This window comes from Pongo abelii, chromosome 5, assembly GCF_028885655.2.
Source record: "Pongo abelii isolate AG06213 chromosome 5, NHGRI_mPonAbe1-v2.0_pri, whole genome shotgun sequence".
In the NCBI taxonomy this organism is placed as follows: Eukaryota; Metazoa; Chordata; class Mammalia; order Primates; family Hominidae; genus Pongo; species Pongo abelii.
This window is the reverse complement of record NC_071990.2, coordinates 36,884,145-36,907,140: the sequence shown is the minus strand read 5'-3', so window position 1 is coordinate 36,907,140 and position 22,996 is coordinate 36,884,145. Positions and strand designations below refer to the sequence as shown.

Below are 22,996 nucleotides of genomic sequence, written 5' to 3'. Positions count from 1 at the left end.
GGGAGGCTGAGGTGGGTGGATCATCTGAGGTCAGGAGTTCGAGACCAGCCTGGTCTAAAAATACAAAAATTAGTTGGGCATGGTGGTGCATGACTATAGTCCCAGCTACTTGGGAGGCTGAGGCAGGAGAATTGCTGGAACCCAGGAGGCAGAGGTTGCAATGAGCCAAGAGTACGCCACTGCACTCCAGCCTGGGTGACAGAGTGAAACTCTGTCTCAAAAAAAAAAAAAAAAATGAGGAGGCTGGTGTTGGGAGCAGCTGGGAATGGCCAGTGGTCTGCCAGCTGAGAAAGAATGTCGCAGCATTTGGGTTCACACTTTGCCCCTTACGTGTCACCTTGCTGTGGTTGAAGCAGGTGGGCTGAGTTTTAAAAGGCCATCCTATACTTACCTGGCAGGGGAGATACTATGATCACGAAGGTGGTTTTCCCAGGGCGAGGCTTATCCATTGCACTCTGGATGTGCTGACCCCTGCGATTTCCCCAAATGAAAAAAAATTCAAAGAAAATAAAAGGCCATCCTGCTGTGCAGATAGGAGTTGAGTGAGGCCAGAGGAGTGGCAGGAGGAGGTGCCTAGGCCGGTCCTCATAGCTTTGTCCAGATGGAAGGAAGAGGAGAGCTTTCCAGGCTGGGACGGTGGGAGCTGAAAGGGCCCACTGAGAACTCCTCCCATGTCATTGGGGTGCTGGGCCGGGGGACTGAGGCCTGGAGAGGAGGAAGTGATGCAGTGCTAGCATGTTTATCTCATGTGAAGGCTTGTCTTCTCCCTCTTGTGAAGGCCAGGCAGTGCCATTCATTCCTCCGTGTTCCCCATCCGGCCTAGCGTGCCATTCAGAATGAAGATTTCTGGGTATCCATAGGAGCCTCTAGACACGAGACCGTGGGCGGAAATGGGGCAGTGGGTTTCAGTCTTATGCCCCTGACCTTTAAAGGTGTATAAGGTGTGTACCTGAGGAAGAAACAAGCAATTGCTAGTTACAAACATTCCTAGCGCATGGGGGCACAGTATATTTTTCCTGCTATTTTTAACTTTCCACAGAGAGACACACTTCTGCCCATATGGAGTCAGCATCAGAGGGTCCTTTCTCTCTTCCGGCTCCTCTTCCTTTCTTCCCTGCATCCACTGGAATTCTCCAGGTCCTCCCATGTTTCTTTGAGTGAGGTTTTTGCTAGACAAACCCATCTTTCTTTGACTAAAATCAGTCACCTCTCATGCTGCCTATTATTTCACCAAAAGACCTGCTCAGTGGTGTGTTGGTAAATATTGCACAACCAGCTCTCCAGGGGAGAAAAGGTATACCCATGACCCCAAAAGAATCAATAATAGTAAAGTACAGCAAAGCAACTAGGAAGTGCTGTGCTGTGAGTATATGTTACCTTTGTTTTGAATATAATTTATTTAATTCTGAGTTTGTAGCATGCATTCTCAACAGGGGCAAAAACTGATTCTTGGTGGGGAAACAAAACAAAAAATCTTGCTGGGTGCAGTGGCTCACACCTGTAATCCCAACACTTTGGGAGTCTGAGGAAGGCAAATCATTGGAGCCCAGGAGTTTGAGACCAGCCTGGGCAACATAATGAAACCCTGCCTCTACCAAAAAAAATACAAAAATCAGCCAGGCATGATGGTACGTGCCTGTAGTCTCAGCTACTCTGGAGGTTGAGGTGTGAGGATCACCTGAACCTAGGAGGTGGAGGTTGCAGTGAGCCGTGATCGCACCACTGCACTCTAGCCTGGGCAACAGAGTGAGACTCTGCCTCAAAAAAAAAAAAAAAAAGCAAAAAACTCAATCTTTTTATATATAAAGCACAGATATCTATCCAGTACTTAAGCAGATATATAGTATCTGTGATATTAAAATTTTATAGGACAGTGATGGTAGGAGATTGGAGGAGAAAAATGTCTTGAAAGTCTTCTCAGGAGGCAATGATGAACAAAAGGTTGAGAAACCCTGTCCATATAATTTAATTTAATTTTAATGATGGCTGTGTTTAACAACCAGCTCACTAAATTCCTGAATATTTAACCATCTGCTCTTGCACGCCTATGTGAGCTGGCTCCAACACACTCCCAGACCTGCCCACCCAAGCGGTACATGAGGCTGGTAGAAGAGATGGTGGTGAGTGGTGCTGCAGGTGCTGAGGGGGTAAGGGGCCCCAAACAAATCAGTGGGGGTCACCTCCTCTGTCAGGCGCTGAGTCCCTGCCTGAGCCCCTGGCCCCTGGGTCATGTCATCCCACCCCACAGCGGTTCTCCTGTGTAATAGCCCCAGGACCTAATCAGCATGGCAGATGGGTGGTGACATCCTGCAGGCCCCCCAACCCAACAGGGCACAACAGGGATTTGTGCACATACCCTCACCCTTGCCCCGGAAAGGAGGCTCAGGGAATCCAAATCATCTTTGTTCGGAGCCTCTGGTCGGGTGGTTCTGCTGAAAGGCCTACCTCAGGCATGGGGGGTCAGGCAGGGAGGGGAAGGCTGGCCTTCCCATTTCCCATTGGGAATCAGAGGGGCCCATTCAGTGATGTTCCTCCTAATCAGATGCTCCCAGGGAGAGTAATGAGGATGACACAGTCCTCATTGCTTGATTAGATTGAGCCCATGGAACTTGAATAGCTATGGGGCAGCCTTTCAGTGCTAGCTGGAGTGGGGGAGGGGGCTTGGGGACAGGCCAGGCATGCAGATCCCAACAGACACAAGCATGGGGCCCCCAGTTGGGTCTTCAGCTGCTGCCTGGAGGGAGGGGGCGCGATAGGGGAGGGGGAAGCTCTTCTTCCTGGAGCATTGACAGTGGTTGCTCTAATTGCTTTGGGGGAATCGGTCCAGAGTCAACCAAAGGCACTTTGTTTTCTGTAAACAGGGCAGAGAGGAGGCATTGGGAACAAATTAAGAGGTGGTTCCCTTTCTTCCTTCTGCTCTCTGCCTCTCCCCTCCTTGAGCCATTAGGAGTCTAGTATCTCGTCCACTGATCCCAAAAGCTCTCTGGATCCCACACAAAGACACGGTGTGACTCCTCAGAACCTCATTCTCCAAACGCCCAGCGGCCTCCTAAAAGGGTCAGGCTGAGAAGCTGCCCCAAACAGCAATGTTCCTCTCCAGCCTTGTCCTTGGCCTGCGTTCATCATTGCCCTCCCACGCAGTCCAGGAGTGGGAGTTAATCCGTGTGCCTTCAGTACTGCAAGTCTCCTAGTCAGAGCCCTCATGCTGGGGTGGGGTGACTATTCAAGCCCCCCTCTCCCTTGAGGCTTCATTTACATGGTGCACTCAGTTACTCTCCAAAGACTCACTGGGAACTTACCCCACTTTCTCTCCCACAGGACTGCCCCTATTGGTCCCCAGAGCAGCTTTCAGCCTTGGGGCTTTTTCAGGCCTCCCTCAAGAGTCCCCTGAGCCCGCCCTGTTCCTTGGAGCTGTGGGAGGCTGGCACCCAATTAGAAGGTGATGGCTGGCCTCCAGCATGATGCAGGAAGGGCTGGCTAGATGGCTCCAAACTGGAGTGATGGGAGTCTTGACGGGTGGGCTGCATGCCAGGGAGGGCTGGCTGGAGTTCAGGAGCAGGAGTAGCAGTCCTCACACTCACCATGACCCCGACCCTCACCCCAGGGCCTTTGCACATGCTGTGCCCTCTGACCAGAACTCTTTTCCTTCTTCTCTCCATTGAATTAACTCCCACTCATCTTTCCTGTCCCAGTGCAATCATTACTTCCTCCAGGAAGCAGGCTCTCTCATTTCTATGTTTACAACAAACCCCCGTGATTGTAATTTTCACAGCAAGAACCTGTTGGTTGGAGCTTGCTTTTTTTGGATACGAAAATTTGAATAATATCTGTATCTCCACTAGAAGCTTCCTGAGAGCAGGCAGAATGTCTGCTTTTGTTTACCATCACACCCCAGTCTAAAGACCTATTGAATGAAGCCGGGCGTGGTGGCTCATGCCTATAGTCCCAGACCTGCCTACTTGGGGTGAAAGATGCCTCCAGCCCCCTGCCACCCAAGGCCGAGGCAGGCGGACCACCTGAGGCCAAGAGTTTGAGACCAGCCTGGCCAACATAGTGAAACCCTGTCTCTACTAAAAATAAAAAAATTAGCCAGGCGTGGTGGTGGGCGCCTGTAATCCCAGCTACTAGGGAGGCTGAGGAAGGAGAGTCACTTGAACCTGGGAGGCGGAGGTTGCAGTGAGCCAAGATCGCAGCACTGCACTCCAGCCTGGGCAACAGAGTGAGACTCCATCTCAAAAAACTAAAAAAGACTTATTGAATGAATGCATGAAATGAACTACCACTTCTGTGAGGCCTCCCACCCATTCCCGGTGGCATTCTCCACCCTGTGCTGTGGTCAGCTGTGTACAGTTCTGCCTTTCCGGGACTTGAGGCAGTGAGGGGGCTTAGTGAAGAACGTAGGTCGTGGAGCCACTCTGCCTGGGTTCATAGTCAGGCTCTGCCAATTACTAGCTAAAGAATAACCTTGGGCAAGCTGCTAAACGTCTCTGTGCCTCAGGTTCCCCATCTGTAAAATGAGGGTAATAGTTAATGTATTAATGCATATGACATGCTTAGAGCAGGGTCGGGGACTAAGTTTGCCAATGAATGTGGATGCTGTTACCATATCTTTATCTGTGGCACCCAGACCCCAGGGCGGGTGCAGCCTAATAGGTGCTCAGTGAAGCACATTATTGATTGAGCCAGCAAAGTATGGGGTTGTTCCTGGAAAAAAGAATACTGAGAGGGGAGTGTGAGCCTGCAGGTGAAGAGGGATAGACCCTAAGAACAGGGAGGAATTAACCGGAAACCCAACTGCCCCGAAATGCCCCTACCTAGAGACGTTTTTTCCATCTGACAGCAGCAATTCACTCAAGGAGCAGCAGTTGATTCTGGTTTGTGTTTTTTCCAGTACTCACAGAACCAGCCTCCTGGTTCCCCCCTAGAGACACCAGCACCACCAGTAGGCAACCCATCCCCAAAGTCTGAGCTTCAGCACCACGGGCACTCCCGCAAGCTTCTAAATTTTTTTTTTTTTTAATACTTTTAAGTTCTAGGGTACATGTGCACAACAATTCTCACTGTTTCCTTTTGTTCCTCCAGCCCGAGGGAAGCCCTGGCTGCTTCTTGCGGTTGTGACTTCCATAATGCTTCAGCATTCTCTTTTTGCCTTTTCAGTTTTTCAGTACCTAATTAACAATTCTGCATGTTAGATTCTCATTGTTAAAATAAATGGTGTAGGCCGGAGCACGGTGGCTTACGCCTATAATCCCAGCACTTTGGGAGGCCAAGGCAGGCGGATCCCTTGAGCCCAGGAGTTTGAGACCAGCCTGGGCAACGTGGTGAAACCCCTTCTCTACAAGAAAAACAAAAATTAGCCTCATACGGTGCCCCGCATGTAATCATGTTCGCAGGCTCATGCCTGTGGTCCCAGCTACTTGGGAGGCGGAGGTGGGAGGATGGCTTGAGCCCAGGAAGTTGAGGCTGCAGTGAGCCCAGATCGTGCCACTGCACTCCAGCCTGGGCAACAGAGCAAGATCTTGTCTCAAAAACAAGCAAACAAACAAACAAACAAAACACTGGTGTGGTTTCTGTATCCTGACTGGACCCTGACTGATAGACTCACTGAATCCTCAAACTTAAGGCTCAGAGTGTTACAGAGGCAGGAGCCAGGCCCCCTGTACCTCTGACTTGCCTCATGGCTAAAAGAAACAACGGTTTCAGCCCCTTTTTCAGGAATCCTGTGGACTAGAAATGGATGTGCTGCTCACAGGGATATCTAATCAGCACTGGAAAAACTGGGCCAACAGTTAAACCACACAAACAAAAGAGCCACAGCTCCACACAGAACTGCCTGCTGGGCAAATGCCAAAACAAACGGCCACGGTCTCTGGGCCTCATCAGGGCTGCAGGCTTCCTGGGCCCTCACGGAGGCCTCTCAAGAAGCAGGGGCTAAGGCCAAGCGCAGTGGCTCATGCCTGTAACCCTATCACTTTAGGAGGCTGAAGTGGGAGGACCACTCGAGCCCAGGAGTTCAAGACCAAACTGGGAAATAAAGCAAGATCCCCCATGTCTACAAAATAAAAAAACTAGCCAGGCGTAGTGGCATGTGCCTTGAGTCCCAGCTACTCAGGAGGCTGAGACAGGAGGATCACTTGAGCCCCAGGAGGTCAAGGCTGTAGTGAGCCATGATCACACCACTGCACTCCAGCCTGGGAAACAGAGCGAGACTCTATCTCAAAAAAAAAAAAAAAGAAGAAGAAGAAGGGCCTCAGAGTCTCTCCTTTCTGGACTCCAAGTCTTCTCTCATTCCCACCAGGACTGAGGAACAGCCAAATGAATCAGGCTGCCCCATTCTGCTCCTCCAGAACATTCTGGTCAAACAGGGAGCCTTCAGTGGTTATTGTCCTGAGTGCATGTCAATGGAGTGACATGCTCATTACATTCATCTGGACAGCTTCTAAAAATACTGCTGCCTGGGCCTCACCCCAGAGATTCTCGTCCTGGACTGCACTGGTCATTACGTCACTAAAGCTCCCCAGGTGATTCCACTGTGTAGTCAAGATTGAAATTTGGCCGTGCGCGGTGGCCCACGCCTGTAATCCTAGCACTTTGAGAGGCCAAGGCGGGTGGATCGCCTGAGGTCAGACATTCGAGACCAACCTGGCCAACATTGTGAAACCCTGTCTCTACTAAAAATACAAAAATTAATTGGGTGTGATGGTGGGCGCCTGTAATCCCAGCTACTCGGGAGGCTGAGGCAGGAGAATCACTTGAACCTGGGAGGCGGAGGTTGCAGTGAGCCTAGATTGCACCACTGCACTCCAGCCTGGGTGACAGAGACTCTGTCTCAAAAAAAAAAAAAAAACCCCAAGATTGAAAAACGGCCAGGCATGGTGTCTCACGCCTGTAATCCCAGCACTTTGGGAAGCCAAGTCAGGCGGATCACGAGGTCAACAGATCAAGACCATCCTGGCCAACATGTTGAAACCCTGTCTCTACTAAAAATACAAGAATTAGCCAGGCGTGGTGGCAGGCGCCTGTAGTTCCAGCTACTCGGGAGGCTGAGGCAGGAGAATCACTTGAACCCGGGAGGCAGAGATTGCAGTGAGCTGAGATTTCGCCACTGCACTCCAGCCTGGTGACAGAACGAGACTCCATCTCAAAAAAAAAAAAAAAAAAAAGATTGAAATCCACCTAATTAAAGAATGTATTTGGATGGCAATTCTCAAATTTAAGAGTGCATCAGAATCAGCCGGAGGGCATATTAAACCAGGGGCTGTAGAGCCTCGCCCCAAGTTTCTTAGCAGGTCTAGGGTGAGGCCTGAGAACGTGTATTTCTCAAAAGTTCCCAGCTGATGTTCCCGGTCTGGGGACTGTACTTTGAGATCACTTGGGTATGGAGTCCAACAGCCCAGGTTCAAATCCCAGCTCTGTCAGATGCAGTTGACTTTCCACTTGGGAGGGTTTTGGGAGGACTGAAGGGCATAACTTGGACAAAGAGCGTCATACGGTGCCCGGCGTGTAATCACGTTCAGGGAATGTGTTTCCACCACGATGTGATTATTAGCAGGAGAGGCTGCAGAAGTCTTGAGCTATAGCACGTGACTTTGAACTATCGTTTTAATCACAGCCTCAGCTTCCTCATCTGTAAGATGGGATAATAATATCCTGTGGCTCAGCCCTCCTCACAGGCTGTGAAAGGATCAAAGCCGTTCCCAGATGTGAAAGTGTTTGGAAAGCGGCCGGGCGCGGTGGCTCACGCCTGTAATTCCAGCACTTTGGGAGGCCGAGGTGGGCGGATCACGAGGTCAGGAGATCGAGACCATCCTGGCTAACACAGTGAAACCCCATCTCTACTAAAAATACAAAAAATTAGCCGGGCAAGGTGGCGGGCACCTGTAGTCCCAGCTACTTGGGAGGCTGAGGCAGGAGAATGGCTGAACCCCGGGGGGCGGAGCCTGCAGTGAGCCGAGATCGTGCCACTGCACTCCAGCCTGGGCGACAGCGAGACTCCGTCTCAAAAAAAATAAAGTGTTTGGAAAGCTGGAAAGCCCAGTAAGGGGGTTTGATAAGACAGGGGTGAGGCGGGAACGACCCTGTCCTGCAGACATCGTGTAGGGTTCTCTGCTCTCTAGGGACACTGAAGTAGCAGTTGCACATGCTTGTGAAGCGGGTTCCGATGCCCCCCCTGCAGCTTCTCACATGCCTCCCTGCCACCCCTAGCATTTGGAATGCCAACTTGACATGCCTGGAATGCGGGAGTGGCAGGTTGGCTCTTCAGACATCTAAGGGGAAGAGATGGGGGTGTTGTCACACTCCCAGCCCACCCCCTACCCCAGCTGTATTTCTGCCAGGAAAGGGAATGTGGCGGAAGGGATCAAAGTTGTCCAATCAAAGATTCCCTCCGCAGGCCCGCGCCACACGGTTCCCATCCGTGTGCCCTTCCTCCTCAACCCTTCATCTCCCTTTCCATCTGCCCACCCACGCCCCTCTGTCCACCTGGTTCCAGGGAGGGGAGATGGGCAGTAGCTGCACCCCCCATCCAAGCCAGGAGGGCAGCAAGGAGACAACTGTTCTCCTCAGGTCAGGAGCTCGTCCACTTGGTTTCACACCCTTTCAGTTCAACTTGCAGACACATATTGCACGTCTGCTAGTATACAGCTAGTTAATATTAATGCTCTGTATTTTTTAAAAGATGTATTCCAGAGGAATGTCCTCACAGGGCCTGAGTTGGAAAGAGCTGAGAGCCCTTGGCTGTAAGGACATGAGAAGTGAGGGGCCCCCACACTGCCAGTGGGGGCAGGGGGACAAGTGGGTTTGACTTAATTCAAGGGCAGTTTGGCAGAACAGGTCAAAAGCCTGGAAATGTGCATGCTATGACCCAGGGATCCAGGTCTAGGAATCTGCTTTAAGGAGATATCACAAAATGATCAGGCTGCCGGGCACGGCGGCTCACACCTGTAATCCTAACATTTTGGGAGGCCGAGGCAGGCAGACCACCTGAGGTCAGGAGTTCGAGACCAGCCTGGCCACCATGGTGAAACCCGGTCTCTACTAACAATTAAAAAATTAGCCGGGTGTGGTGGCTACTTGGGAGGCTGAGGCACGAGAATCACTTGAACCTGGAAGGCGGAGGTTGCAGTTAGCTGAGATGGTGCCACTGCACTCCAGCCTGGGCAACAGAGTGATACCCTGCCTCCAAAAACAAACATACCAACAAACAACCAACCAAAATGATCAGCCTGGTTTGAGTCTTGGCTCTAGTGATGGGTGACTTTTTAGCCTCATCCCTGAAATGGGACTTCATGGCATCCCACCACACAGGTTTGAGGAAAAACTGAGACAATGCCTGCCTGCAAGCCGTCTCGGGCACAGTAAGTGCTCAATAATATAAGCATCTTGGTTTGGGATCCTCCAGAGGCCGACCCCAAGACAAGGATTTTGGAGGTAAGCCCAGGAAGCACAAGTGGTAATGTGGGGAAGTAAGACCGGGAGGAAAGGAAGCCCAGGGAAGGTGCATTTATCAAGCTCCACCCGGAGCCAGCCACCTGCTTGCAAAAATGCCTGGAAGTGGAGTCAAAAAGGTGAATGGTCCAGGATTGTCTCTGCTCCTTTAAGTCTTGGTTTTTGTTTTGGTTTTGGTTTTGGTTGTTGAATTGTCTGTTTTGTTTTGTTTTGTTTTGTTTGAGACAGAGTCTCATTCTATCACCCAGGCTGGAGTGCAGTGGATCTATCTCGGTTCACTGCAACCTCTGCTGCCTGGGTTCAAGCAATTCTCCTGCCTCAGCCACCCAAGTAGCTGGGATTACAGGCACCTGCCACCATGCCTGGCTAATTTTTGTATTTTTAGTAGAGATGGGGTTTCACCATGTTGGCCAGGCTGGTGGTCTTGAACTCCTGACCTCACGATCCACCTGCCTCAGCCTTCCAAAGTACTAGGATTACAGGCGTGAGCCACTGAGTTTGACCTGTTTTGTTTTTTGAGACAAGGTCTTGCTCTGTTGCCCAGGCTGGAGTGCTGTGGCGGGATCTCCACTCACTGGAGCCTTGACTTTGCGGGCTTAAGACTTCCTCCCACCTCCACCTCTGGAGTAGCTGGGATTACAAGCGCATGCCACCACGCCTTAGCTAATTTTTTGTTTTTACTTTTTGTAGATATGGGGTGTCGCTTTGTTGCCCAGACTGGTCTCAAACTCCTGCGCTCAAGCAATCCTCCCTCCTTGGCCTCCCCAGATGCCAGGATTACAGGTGTGAGCCACCACACCCCGGCATAAGTCTTAGTTTTGTCTGCCTCCATAATTATTTTATGTGAAAGAAAAATCAAACTTTCTCTGGTTTAAGCGACTGACTTGCCTTTTCTGTTACATGTGGCTGAATTTAATCTTTATCTGATGCTGGAGACCAGTGGCTGTCTCACCAGGAAGTTGTCCAAGGGACCCACCCACCTTGGAGACCCAGTGTCATGGTCAGGTGCTATGATGCCAATATCACACCAAGGAGATGATCTCACCAAGAGACCCTACTCCCTCTTGAAGCCTTATTATGCAGTGAAAAAAAAGGCTTCCTAGGCAGGGGTTCATACTTTTGGCCCAAATCCCCAGGTGTCTGTTACTTCCTCACTGTCCTCTAGCTGCTCAGAGCTCTGTGGCACCTCTCCAAGCAAGTACTCCACGCCCCCAACCCTTCCCACACTCTCCCTCGAAATGTAGCTGTTCCCTGTGCCCTTCTCTTTGGTCTCTGCTTGTAGGCAACAGCTAGCACATCTGACATGTGAATTGGAGTTACTGGGTTAATGTGTCACCCTCCCAAGTAATAGATGTGCATTTTTGACAGGGACCTTCTGGAAACAAGGCCTTATGCCCAGAGTTCACCCTTCCGAGTAATAGATGTGTATTTTTGACAGGGCCCTTCTGGAAATAAGGCCCTATGCCCAGAGCTGAATGACGTAAAAATCCCCAGAAAAACAAGAGGCCGCCCTGGTGCTGGTCTCACTTCCTCTGTTCCACTCCTGTTTCCTCCTTTTTTTTTTTTTTTTTTTTTTGAGACAGAGTCTCGCTCTGTCGCCCAGGCTGGAGTGCAGTGGCATGACCTTGGCTCACTGCAAACTTCATCTCCCGGGCTCAAGTGATTCTCCTGCCTCAGCCTCCCGAGTAGCTGGGATTACAGGCATGCACCACCACACCCGGCTAATTTTGGTTTTTTGTTTGCTTGTTTTTTTGTTGTTGTTTTGTTTGTTTTTTGAGATGAAGTCTCACTCTGTTGCCCAGGCTGGAGTGCAGTGGTACAATCTTGGCTCACTGCAGCCTCTACCTCCCAGGTTCAAGTGATTCTCCTGCCTCAGCCTCCCGAGTAGCTGGGATTACAGGCATGCGCCACCATGTCTGGCTAATTTTGTTGTTGTTGTTGTTTTCTTTTTTGAGACAAAGTCTCACTCTGTTGCCCAAGCTGGAGTGCAGTGGTGCCATCTCAGCTCACTGCAACCTCCACCTCCTGGATTCAAGCGATTCTCCTGCCTCAGCCTCCCAAGTAGCTGAGACTACAGGCACGTGCCACCATGCCCGGCTGATTTTTGTATTTTCAGTAGAGACGGGGTTTCACTATGTTGGCCAGGCTGGTCTTGAACTCCTGACCTGGTGATCTGCCTGCCTTGGCCTCCCAAAGTGCTGGGATTACAGGCGTGAGCCACCATGCCCGGCCTAATTTTGTATTTTTAGTAGAGACGGGGTTTCTCCATGTTGGTCAGGCTGGTCTCAAACTCCCGACCTCAGGTGATCCGCCCGCCTCAGCCTCCCAAACTGCTGAGATCACAGGCATGAGCCACTGTGCCCAGCCCTGTTTCCTCCCGTATCCTGTCCTCTCCCTTGGCACAGCTGGCCTTGGCCACAGCTCCTAACTCAGCAAATGCCAGGTCCCCACCCTCCTCCACCATTCTGCCTGAGCTCCCATACTGAAAGCGAAAGGAGGAGTTGGAACAGAAAGAAAAAAATAATAAAACCACTGAAAGAGAAGAAACAGCTGGCAGAATATTGGAAAGATTCCCAGGTGGGAATTCCCAGCCCTCAAGGCCTATGTCAGCCAGGCTGAGGAAGTTCTTAAAGAACAATCTTGAAATCAGCTCTTGACATCGTTCCCAGCTCATGGGAGCACCTAACCCCTTGTCCCTGCCCTGGCCGGGAGGGAGGTATGTGCCTGAAGTTGGAGTTGAGTTTTGAGGGACAGAGCAGAGTTAGGGTGGGAGGGAGAGGGTAGGGCAGGGGGGACTCTGGGGAAGAATGGACCCTGGTGGGTACGGTCACAAAGTGCCTAAGGGTCCAGGCCCTTCTGGGCTTCCAGGGGACAAGGCCTTTCCCCCAAGGCAGTGCACAGTGAAAAGGAGGCTTGGCAAAGCCATGTGCCCAATGGTATGTGTGAAGGTGTGGGGAGGGGCACTCTAAGAGGCTGAACTGACAGCAGCCAAAAAATAAAGTTGGCTGCTCTTACCTAAGGCACAGTGAGATCCTATATCCATTCAGGAAACATGGAGGAAAACAGGAAGAGGCTGGAACAGAGGTCTGGCTTGTGCTTGTGGGAGTCTGGATCAGGTGTGGCAGTGATGGGCAGACAGGGAGACAAGAGCAGTGGTGTCACCTGTGTAAAAGTGTGGCTCTGGCCATGCAAGGGGTCTGCAGACTGGCCACCAAGGGGCTGGTGTCGGGATTTCTCAAAAAGCCAGGCACAGTGGCTCACGCCTGTAATCCCAGCACCTTCAGAAGCCAAGGCAGGCAGATGACTTGAGATCAGCAGTTCGAGACCAGCCTGGCCAACATGATGAAACCCTGTGTCTACCAAAAATACAAAATTAGCCAGGTGTGGTGGTGAACCTGTAATCCCAGCTAGTCGGGAGGCTGAGGCAGGAGAATCACTTGAAACCAGGAGGCGGAGGTTGAAGTGAACCGAGATCGCGCCACTGCACTCCAGCCTGGGTGACAGAGTGGGACTCCATCTCAAAGAAAAAAGAAATGTGAAGGGCCCTGCCATGAAGAGAAGGGAAGAGGGGACAGGGGTGGGTTAGAGTGGGGAATGGGAGTGGGTGTACGACTCACCTAAACACCAAGTTTGGGGATCGGCTGAGGGAATCTGGACAGAAGGCCTGAGCATTATGCAAAGCATCATCACATCACCTGGCTGAGCCTGGGAGCCCCAGAAAGGCCCTCTCACTCCTCATGAATTTCAGTGAATAAAAATAAAAAGCCTAACCCACGGTGAACTGGTAATCAGTCCACTTTGACCAGGGAGGGAATGATTTCTGCCAAGTTCACTAATTCCTGTTAAGATATGACCTGAGAAATGTTCCAAGCCCTATACTGATTCTTCTCTGTCTTCACTCTTTTTCTCCTCCCGAGTGAGGCCCCATATCCCTCCAGTTACCTGTCCTCCCATCAACTCCACACATTTCCAGATTAATCTTCCAAAACTACCAGCTCCCCACTCCCCCTGCCCAGTGTTCACCACTCTCCAGACGTGCCCTTGTTCCCTGGCCAACTGGACTTTTGGCTACTTTCTTATTCTCGTGGAGTAGGGGAGCATCATAGTCACCACATGGGCTCTGGGTTTGAATTCTGCCTCCACCATTCAATGCCTTTACTTGCTCATCCATGAAATGGGAATAACAATGCTACTACTTCATGTGGGTGCTTTGAGGATTAAATGAATAAATATATACTTAAAATAGTGCCTGGGGCCAGGCGCGGTGGCTCACGCCAGTAATCCCAGCACTTTGGGAGACAGAGGCAGGTGGATCACAAGGTCAGGAGATCGAGACCATCCTGGCTAACACGGTGAAACCCCGTCTCTACTAAAAATACAAAAAAAAAATTAGCCAAGTGCGGTGGTGGGCGCCTGTAGTCCCAGCTGCTTGGGAGGCTGAGGCAGGAGAATGGTGTGAACCCGGGAGGCGGAGCTTGCAGTGAGCCGAGATCGCACCACTGCACTCCAGCCTGGGCAACAGAGCAAGAGTCTATCTCAAAAAAGAAATAAATAAATAAATAATAGTGCCTGGCATGTTTTGAGCTTTTGTTCACTTTTATTATTTATATTGTTGTTAGTCACTAAAATGTCCATAGAGGATGGATTTTGTTTTGTATACCAAACCTATCTCAGTGACTCGAGTAATGTCGAGCATGTAGTAGAGGCTCAATTAATAGTGTTGAATTTTTCTATTCTGTAAACTCTGTTCCAGCCGAACTCTTTCCCAAGACATACCTTATACATTACCACTTCTCTGCCTTTGCTCATGCTGCTCCCACCTCTTAAAGGGCCCTTGCCCCATCTCACATAACTCCTACCAGCTCCAGCTGCCCCTCTCCTCAGAAGCCCTCCCTGGACTCAGAACCTGCACAAAACAAAAGTTCAGTGGTTTGTGGCTAAGGTTTTTTTATGCTTTGGCTCCAAAACAGTTTCCTCTCTTCCTGGCACTTAGTGCTCACCACCTCCGGGGATGGCCCCTAAGAAGTGGAGCACCCTAGCTACTATATATATGTCCTTTATCTTGTGGCTTCGACATTCAGAAAGGGCTTCCCAGGTGAAGCCATCTGAATTACTAGACATAACCAGACATGTGGTCTCCAAGTCACATTTTCTGGGCTTCCTAATTGGTGAGTTGAGAGACACAGCATCTGTTTGCCCAAGAAATCTGAGCCAGGCAGTTCCACATCAACAGGCTGCTTTCCACCCTGGACGGCACAACAGCTGCCTAAAACTTAGCTGTTTACACACTAAAAAAAGAAATTCCATGGAGACCAGTTGACTCAAGCCAGCTCCCAGTGTGAGGCAGAGAAGGGTTTCAAAGCAATCCCCAATGACACCAAAAGCTCTCCACCCAGTTCTCGATAAAAATAAAAAAGAAAACAAGAGCAAAATTAGAGCCAAGAATGAAGACTGCCTGGAGGATGAGGTGTTGGAAGCTGGAGTTGGATTGGGAATCAGCCTGACAATTCCCTCCAGGCAGGCTTGTCCGCTGCCACCCCTGCCCCCACCCCAGGGATGGGACATTCACCACTTCTTGAGAAAGCCCATTTCGCCATTGGGAAGGTTTATTAAACATGAAATGAGGGAAAAGCCTAGTAGCTCCATTGGATTGGGAAGAATGGCAAAGAGAGACAGGCGTCATTTTCTAGAAAGCAATCTTCACACCTGTTGGTCCTCACCCATTGAATGTCCTCACCCAGTCTCCAACACAGAAATGAGTGACTGTGTGTGCACGTGCGTGTGCATGTGTGAAGGTATGAGTGCGAATGTGTCTATATGGGAACATATATGTGATTGTATGTGTGTAACTATGTGTGACTGGCAGCGTGGGGAGTGCTGGTTGGGAAGGTCCTCTCTGGAAGGCTGGGAGTGCAGAGGACAGGAGACTGACCTTGCTGAGTGGAAGCCATGGGCCAGGCTCTCCCCAGGCCTCATTGCCTAGAATGTCTTCTCCACACCCACCAGACGAGTACCACTCACACCCTAGACCTTCTTCTAAGTGCATCATGTATATAGCTCTTTTCATGCTCACACACTGCTGGGAAGGTAAGCTTGGTTACTTCTGCCATTTTACAGGTGAGGAAACTGAGGCTAAGAGAGGTTAACTTCTGCTGGCACCACTTGGAAATGGTTGGTATGGTTGGAAGCCGGCACCGCTGGGCCCAGGGTCTGGGGCTAAGTGGAATTCAGTGTGGGTCTTTCCTTTCCCATTAGAAGCCCTCAAGTGTCAGACCCTCCGCCCCTCCTCGCAGTACTTCCGCCTTGCCTCATGCCTCCCACGCACTATCTCTGTGAACTTTGAGCTCTGCCCCTATTGCCCAAGAAAGGCTCGCTGATGAGGAGGAAATTGCCCAGGTTTATAGTTTCCTCCCAGCCTCTCTGGCGACACCTGAGCCTGCTGCTTCTCCCCTTCCGCCTCCGGCCACAGTCATACACACAGCCACTCATGCATACTCACATCACACCACACTCCAACCAGCACTCCCCATGCTGTCAGTCACACATAGTTACACACATACAATCACATATATGTTCCCATATAGACACATTCGCACTCATACCTTCACACATGCACACGCACGTGCACACACAGTCACTCATTTCTGTGTTGGAGACTGGGTGAGGACATTCAATGGGTGAGGACCAACAGGTGTGAAGATTGCTTTCTAGAAAATGACGCCTGTCTCTCTTTGCCATTCTTCCCAATCCAATGGAGCTACTAGGCTTTTCCCTCATTTCATGTTTAATAAACAAGCCACTCTTGCGGAACGATGGTTGGTTCCCTCATCAACCACCACACACTCCCAACTCCCCCCCTGCTTCCTGGCCCTGCCAGCAAACCTGAGGGGTCCAAGGCCTGGAATTGAGAACCTGTTTTCTTCCCCATCCTGCCCCCTTGTGACGGGAGCCCAGAACTGCTGGCTCTGCGCCCAGAGGTTAACCACATTTCTCAGGAAGGTTCCAGTAGCCAGGCGGGTTGTTAGGAGAGGTCTGTATCCAACTCCCCTCCTCCTGCAGAGGGGCAAACTAACTAAATGAAGATCCTCTCTTCCTTCACCCTGATCCTCAGGGCCACCAGAAGAGCTGACTGCTGTTTCACAGGCACACTCCACTGGCACGGGAGACGGGTGGGCATGCCAACTGGCCCAGCATATGGCAGGACCCTTATGATGATCAAGCCTACAGTCATCATACAATCACAGGATTGTTGCCCTATATCCATATTTTCTTGACATCCTAATAGTGCATTTGGCTAAACCTTGGTGAAATAGGCTTGACAGCAGGTGACTGTGCAACCTCTGGCACTGACCACCCAGGCCCTTCTCTTCACTCCTTCCCTAAGGCCTTGGAGGGTCTGCCTGTGACCTTTGGTCTGGCGTTTGAGCTCACAGAATTGGGTGTGGTTGATGCTCCCTTTGTCCTCACCCCCTCCACACACACACAGGGACGCTCTTGCAGGCTCCTGGTTTGATGAGGCAGCCCAGGATACGTCCCCACCTTTCCTCTTTGAGCCCAGGGCCAGTATATTTCAGGCCAAGTGATTTCACCCAGGGTCTTGTTTCCATTCCATTTTATTTTTAGTCCTCAGGTGCAGTGGGATGAGTCCCTCCTATTCCCCAGGTGATGGCTGGCTGTCATCATTGATCCTGACTAGTCACCTCTTGCTTTATGTATTCCCCCCTCACTCCATTGTCATTTCCATGCCCCCACCCCACAAGCAGCCATTCTACTATATCCTTTATTTGTATGTGTTCTTGTGCAGTGCTTTGTAGGCATGGATTTTGGTATTGCAAAGTGTTGCATTGTACACACAGCATTGCATAGTGTTGCCTTATTACCATTTCTGTAACAAACTGAATGTGTTAGTTTTGTTGGAGCATGGTGGCGCCTTAAGAATTTATTGAGAATCTCTGCATTAATGATTATGACAGTGACTGCACATTTTTGCCGAGTCTTATTTCCTGAACATAAACTCAGGATCCTGGACCACGGTCATGTGGGAATAGCAAGAGAACTGAAAGTGGAGCCCGTCACATCTCCAGACTCCAGTTTTAGTTCTCTTGCTATTTCCACCACATCTTTCATCACTTCCTCCACTAAAGTCTTGAACTCCTCAAAGCCATCCATGTGGGCTGGAATCAACTTCCTGATGATGGATGAAGCCACTTCCTTGTGGCTGGAACCAACTTCTGTGTTTCCTAAAATGGGGATAGCAATAGTACCTACTCTCTAAAATTTGTTGTGGGCTAGGTGTGGTGGCTCACGCCTGTAATCCCAGCACTTTGGGAGGCCGAGGCGGGCAGATCATGAAGTCAGGAGATCGAGACCATCCTAGCTAACATGGTGAAACCCTGTCTCTACTAAAAACACAAAAAATTAGCCGGGTGTGGTGGCACATGCCTGTAGTCCCAGCTACTCGGGAGGCTGAGGCAGGAGAATCACTTGAACCTGGGAGGCAGAGGTTGCAGTGAGCCGAAATCGCGCCACTGCACTCCAGCCTGGGCAACAGAGGGAGACCCCGTCTCAAAAAATATATATATTTTTTGTGAAGATCAAATGGGTTAATACAAGTGAAGAGTGCCCGGCACTACTAGTGCTCAGTAAACATTGTTTATGGATGCTTTCTTTTTTTTTTATTAGGCCTTATAATAGCCCTCTGAGGTAATATAATTAGTTCCATTTTACTGATGAAGAGACCAAGGTCCAGGGAACAAAACAACTTGCCCAGGCTTGCATCATGATACTGCCAGAAGCCAAATCTAGATCTTCAGACCCCGAGATGGCCATAGGACCCCGATCCCCATGTGTTCCCTAGAGGTGTTTTGCAGAACCTTCCTGATGCTGATCTGGATGACGAGCAGTCACCCACAGGCTGCTGGAGATGATTCCTGGCCGGGTGGCCTTCAGTCCTCCTTGGTCTTTCTCCTACACTGTGATCTTGACACCCACTGGCCATTTCTGAGAAAGAACCTGCCTTCTCCAGGGCTTTTGTGGGTGCCCGTGTTCACCAAGCAGCTTCTAAAGTGATGTGAATCCTAGCGCCAGGCCTGGTAGTAGCACATATGCATGGTAGATGTGTGCTGGAAAAGCAGGAGCCCTAGGAGCCTGCCTTGGGTTCTAGTCCTAGCCATCCATTGCCTCACCCTAGGGTCTCATTTTCTATCTCTAAGCTTCAGTTTCCACATCTGCACAATGGGGATAGGAACTTTTCTGTGAGGATAAAGTAGGTTTTAGGAGAATATTCCAATCTTGATCAAATACTAACATTCGCCTGAACCCTGCAGAACAATCCCTGCTTGTTGTACAGCCTGATGCCACCTCAGATGAACCATCACCCACTGTATGCGCTGAATATTTTCCCCTCCCCTCCAGGAAGATCATCCTCTGGATCTGCCCTCCTCACAATGGCCTTATTGCTTTTCTGGAGTCACCGAATCTTAGGATATTGGTGCTGGAAAAGACCTTGAGGACCATCAGTCCCAGTGTGGCAAACTTATCTCCTTATCAAGGACCCCCACTGCCTAAAGCAGTGGTTGAGACTCAGTCATTGCTCCCATCATTGCAGGGTGCAGCGTGAAAAGGGGACAGATCATCCTGTGAGTTACAGGCCACCTTCAGCCCAAATACCCGCTTTCTACAGATGGGCAAACTGAGTAAATGATGATCCCAACTTCCTTCACCTGACCCTCGCCTCAGGGCTACCAGGAGATAGGAACGCCATGTTGGCACAGGAGATGGATGGGTATGCCACCTTCCCCATGGGCAGGCCCCTATTGGGGTCACATCTCAAGTGATTACCTACAACCATCAAACAATTAGGGTTTACTGCTGGATGTCTTTATCTTTTTGACATTCTGTAGAATTATGCTAACAGATTTTGGAAAACAATTTGCCCAAAATCTACGTGACTTCATCCTTTGTTCCTTTGTTTGTTTGTTTGTTTGAGACAGGGTCTTGTCCTTCACTCAGGCTGGAGTACAGTGGCGCCATCACAGCTCACTACAGCCTTGACCTTCCAGGCTCAAGTGATTCTTGTGCCTCAGCCTTCCAAGCAGCTGGGGTTACAAACATGCACCACCACGCACAGGTTTTGTATTGTTGTTTTTTTTTTTTTGAGATGGAGTCTCGCTCTATCGCCCAGGCTGGAGCGCAGTGGCGTGATCTCGGCTCACTGCAACCTCCGCCTCCTGGGTTCAAGCGATTCTCCTGCCTCAGCCTCCCAAGTAGCTGGGACGACAGGTGTGTGCCACCACGCCCAGCTAATTTTTGTATTTTTAGTAGAGACGGGGTTTCACCATATTGGTAAGGCTGGTCTTGAACTCCTGACCTCCTGATCCGTCCTCCTTGGCCTCCCAAAGTGCTGGGATTACAGGCATGAGCCACCGCACCCGGCCATGCCTGGCCAATTTTAGTATTTTTAGCAGAGACAGGGTTTCGCCATGTTGGCCAGGCTGGTCTCGAATGTCTGGCCTCAAGTGATCCACCTGCCTCGGCCTCCCAAAGTGCTGGGATTACAGACATGAGCCACTGCACCTGGCCTTAATTTTTGTATTTTTTTAAAAAATGCAGTTTTGCCATGCTGCCAGGGTGACTTCACCCATTTTCAATGCATAATTTTAACACGAGAGTGTACTTTAGCCAGTGAAATGTGCATGCTTACTTCTTTTAGGAAAAAACTGAAATATTTGCTGGGAACCCCACAACAGTTGCCACAGGAAAGACCAGAAGAAAGCAAAAACAGGGTAAGGAGCATCCTTTAAAGTGAGGGGAGGCCGGGCTCATGCCTATAATCCCAGCACTTTGGGAGGCCAAGGTGGGCAGATCACTTGAGGCCAGGAGTTCGAGACCAGCCTTTAGCAACATAGCCAAACCCTGTCTCTAATAAAAATACAAAAATTAGCCGAGCATGGTGGTACGCACCTGTAATCTCAGCTAATTGAGAAGCTGAGGCAGGAGAATCACTTGAACTCAGGAGGTAGAGGTTGCAGTGAGCCAAGATCGCACCACTGCACTCCAGCCTGGGTGACAGAGCAAGACCTTGTCTCAAAAAAAAAAAAAAATGTGAAAGGAGAGCCCACAATGATAGCACTTTCATGCTGGCAAGCCCACGGATGGTGCATACTCAATGTCTCTGGGGGAGCAAAACTCAGGAGCCAACAGCCCTCACCAAGTTGGGTGGTTTATTCACAAACTATCCACTCCCAGGACTTCGGGATGGGGCAAGTCAAAAAGCAGGATGTCTTCAGTGGGGAATGTTTAAGTCCTTCAAGGAAAATACTGTGTCATGAGCTTTTCAAGGACAGGTATCTGTGACCCACCTATGTACAACGCCTCTGTGGTCCTGATACTCTGGTGCTGGGCTTGGACTCAAGCTGTGGGTTTCAACCCAGCTTAACCTTATCTGCATGACCTTGGTGAAGGCACTTCCTCTTTCTGGAATTCAGTTGTCTCGTTTGCAAAGTGGGACCATGATATCATCTCTACAAAACCCTCTGAACACAAATGAAGAAACTTCTGACACCAAGCACCCAGAATAAACAGGCTAGAAAAACCAGAAGCTATTGAGTCACTTTTTTCCTTTTTTTTCTTATATGTGCTCTCTAATTTTTCTACCACGGTCATGGGTTACCTTTGAATTATTATAAAAGTGAGTAATTAAAGGGGGTGGAGCAGAGCTGATGATGTGAAGGAAAACACTGAGCTTGGCAACTTTCAGAGCCTCCTCTGTGCCAGGCACAGTTGTTGATGCTTCACCTATGTGACCTCATCTCTTTGTCCCAACAAGCCTGAAAGGGAGGCATTATGGCTCCTACTTGCAACTGGGGAGACTGAGGTTCCCGAAGGAGTCAAGCCCTCACTATTATGAGAGCCTGTGGTGATGGTGATGTACCAGGAAGGCGCATACAGATGTGTGGCAGCAGCAGCAAGGTGAGCACTGCAACTCCGAGAAAGCGGAGCCTCCTCCCTCTCCTGAGACACTGCCTCAGAGCCTCTGAGAAAAGCCTTCCCCACTGGTGATACGCCAGGAACCTGCTCCCGGGGGACCTGCTCTGGATTCTTTTAAGATCAAGAAAGTTTATTATTAAATAGCAGCATCGTGTCCAGTCAGAAAAGTTTAAGTGTATGAATGTCCTTTTTTATTTTATTTTTTTTGAGACGGAGTCTCCCTCTGTCTCCCAGGCTGGAGTTCCGTGGCGCGATCTTAGTTAACTGCAAGCTCCGCCTCCCAGGTTCACGCTATTCTCCTGCCTCAGCCTCCCAAGTACTGGGACTACAGGTGCCCACCACCACGCCCGGCTAATTTTTTGTATTTTTAGTAGAGGCAGGTTTTCACCGTGTTAGCCAAGATGGTCTCGATCTCCTGACCTCGTGATCCGCCCACCTTGGCCTCCCAAAGTGCTGGAATGACAGGCGTGAGCCACCACGCCAAGCCTGAACGCACTTTTAAAACATGTTTCTGCTGCTGGGCACGGTGGTTCACGCCTGTAATCTCAGCACTTTGGGAGGCCAAGGTGGATGGATCACTTGAAGTCAGGAGTTCGAGACCAGCCCGGGCAACATGTCAAAACCCTGTCTCTACTAAAAATACAAAAATTGGGCATGGTGGCACATGCCTGTAGTCCCAGCTACTTGAGAGACTGAGGCAGGAGGATCACTTGAACCCAGGAGGCAGAGGTGAGCCGAGATTGCACCACTGCACTCCAGCCTGGGCAACAGAGCAAGACTCTGTCTCAAAAACAAAAACACATGTTTCTGCATAAAAGCATTGTTTGTGTGTCATATTCTCCTTCTATTGAGTAGCAACACAATTCATCCTGTAAACAAAAAATGCTAATTATACTTTGCTAAAACATATCTCCAAATATGGACTTAATAAAATGTTTTTCTCAAAAAAGAAAATAAAAAGGGTCCTGCCATTTGTAAGTAGATTGCTTCTTTCAAAAGGCAAATGCCAATAAATGGCATTTTATCCTGGAGATGTGTAGTCCACCTGTTCTGTGCCCCTGAGCCACCACCTGTTGCCAATGTGTCTGCAGCCAACAGGGCTAGTCCTAGTAACACGGTGCCCCACCCCACACCACTGCCCCACCCTGATACTGAAACTGCAGCTGATGGGGTAATGCTCTGAGCTGCCCAGAGGAATGAGGCAGACAAGTCCTGCTGTGGCCTGGAAAACCCTCAAAAAAGTCAGTGCAATTCTCAAGATCACAGGTATCTGCCTGTTGCTCAAGAGTCCCAACCTGGCCACAGTGAGGACAGTGAGTGACAGAACAGGGAAAAGGAGACAGCCTGTGGGGCTGGCTCGGGCACAAACCGCTGGTGAATCAGACCTGAATTGATTCCTGGAGCCAAGTACTGTTTGCCATCTGTCTGAGGCTTTATCTGCCAGGGAGATGGGCAAGTGGCCAGAGCCCTCTCAGGGTGAGGGGTTGAACAGCCAGGCTCCGGCACACTGCCATACCAGATGTCATGACTGGTCACTCAGAAAGGGCACCGGATGGGGTGG

At 50.1% G+C, this 22,996-nt stretch overlaps 1 pseudogene; it reads left to right on the top strand.

The window, feature by feature from the left end:
* Positions 1–383: 383 nt before the first annotated feature.
* LOC112134105 (U1 spliceosomal RNA) lies at positions 384–509 on the top strand (annotated as a pseudogene).
* Positions 510–22,996: the final 22,487 nt, after the last annotated feature.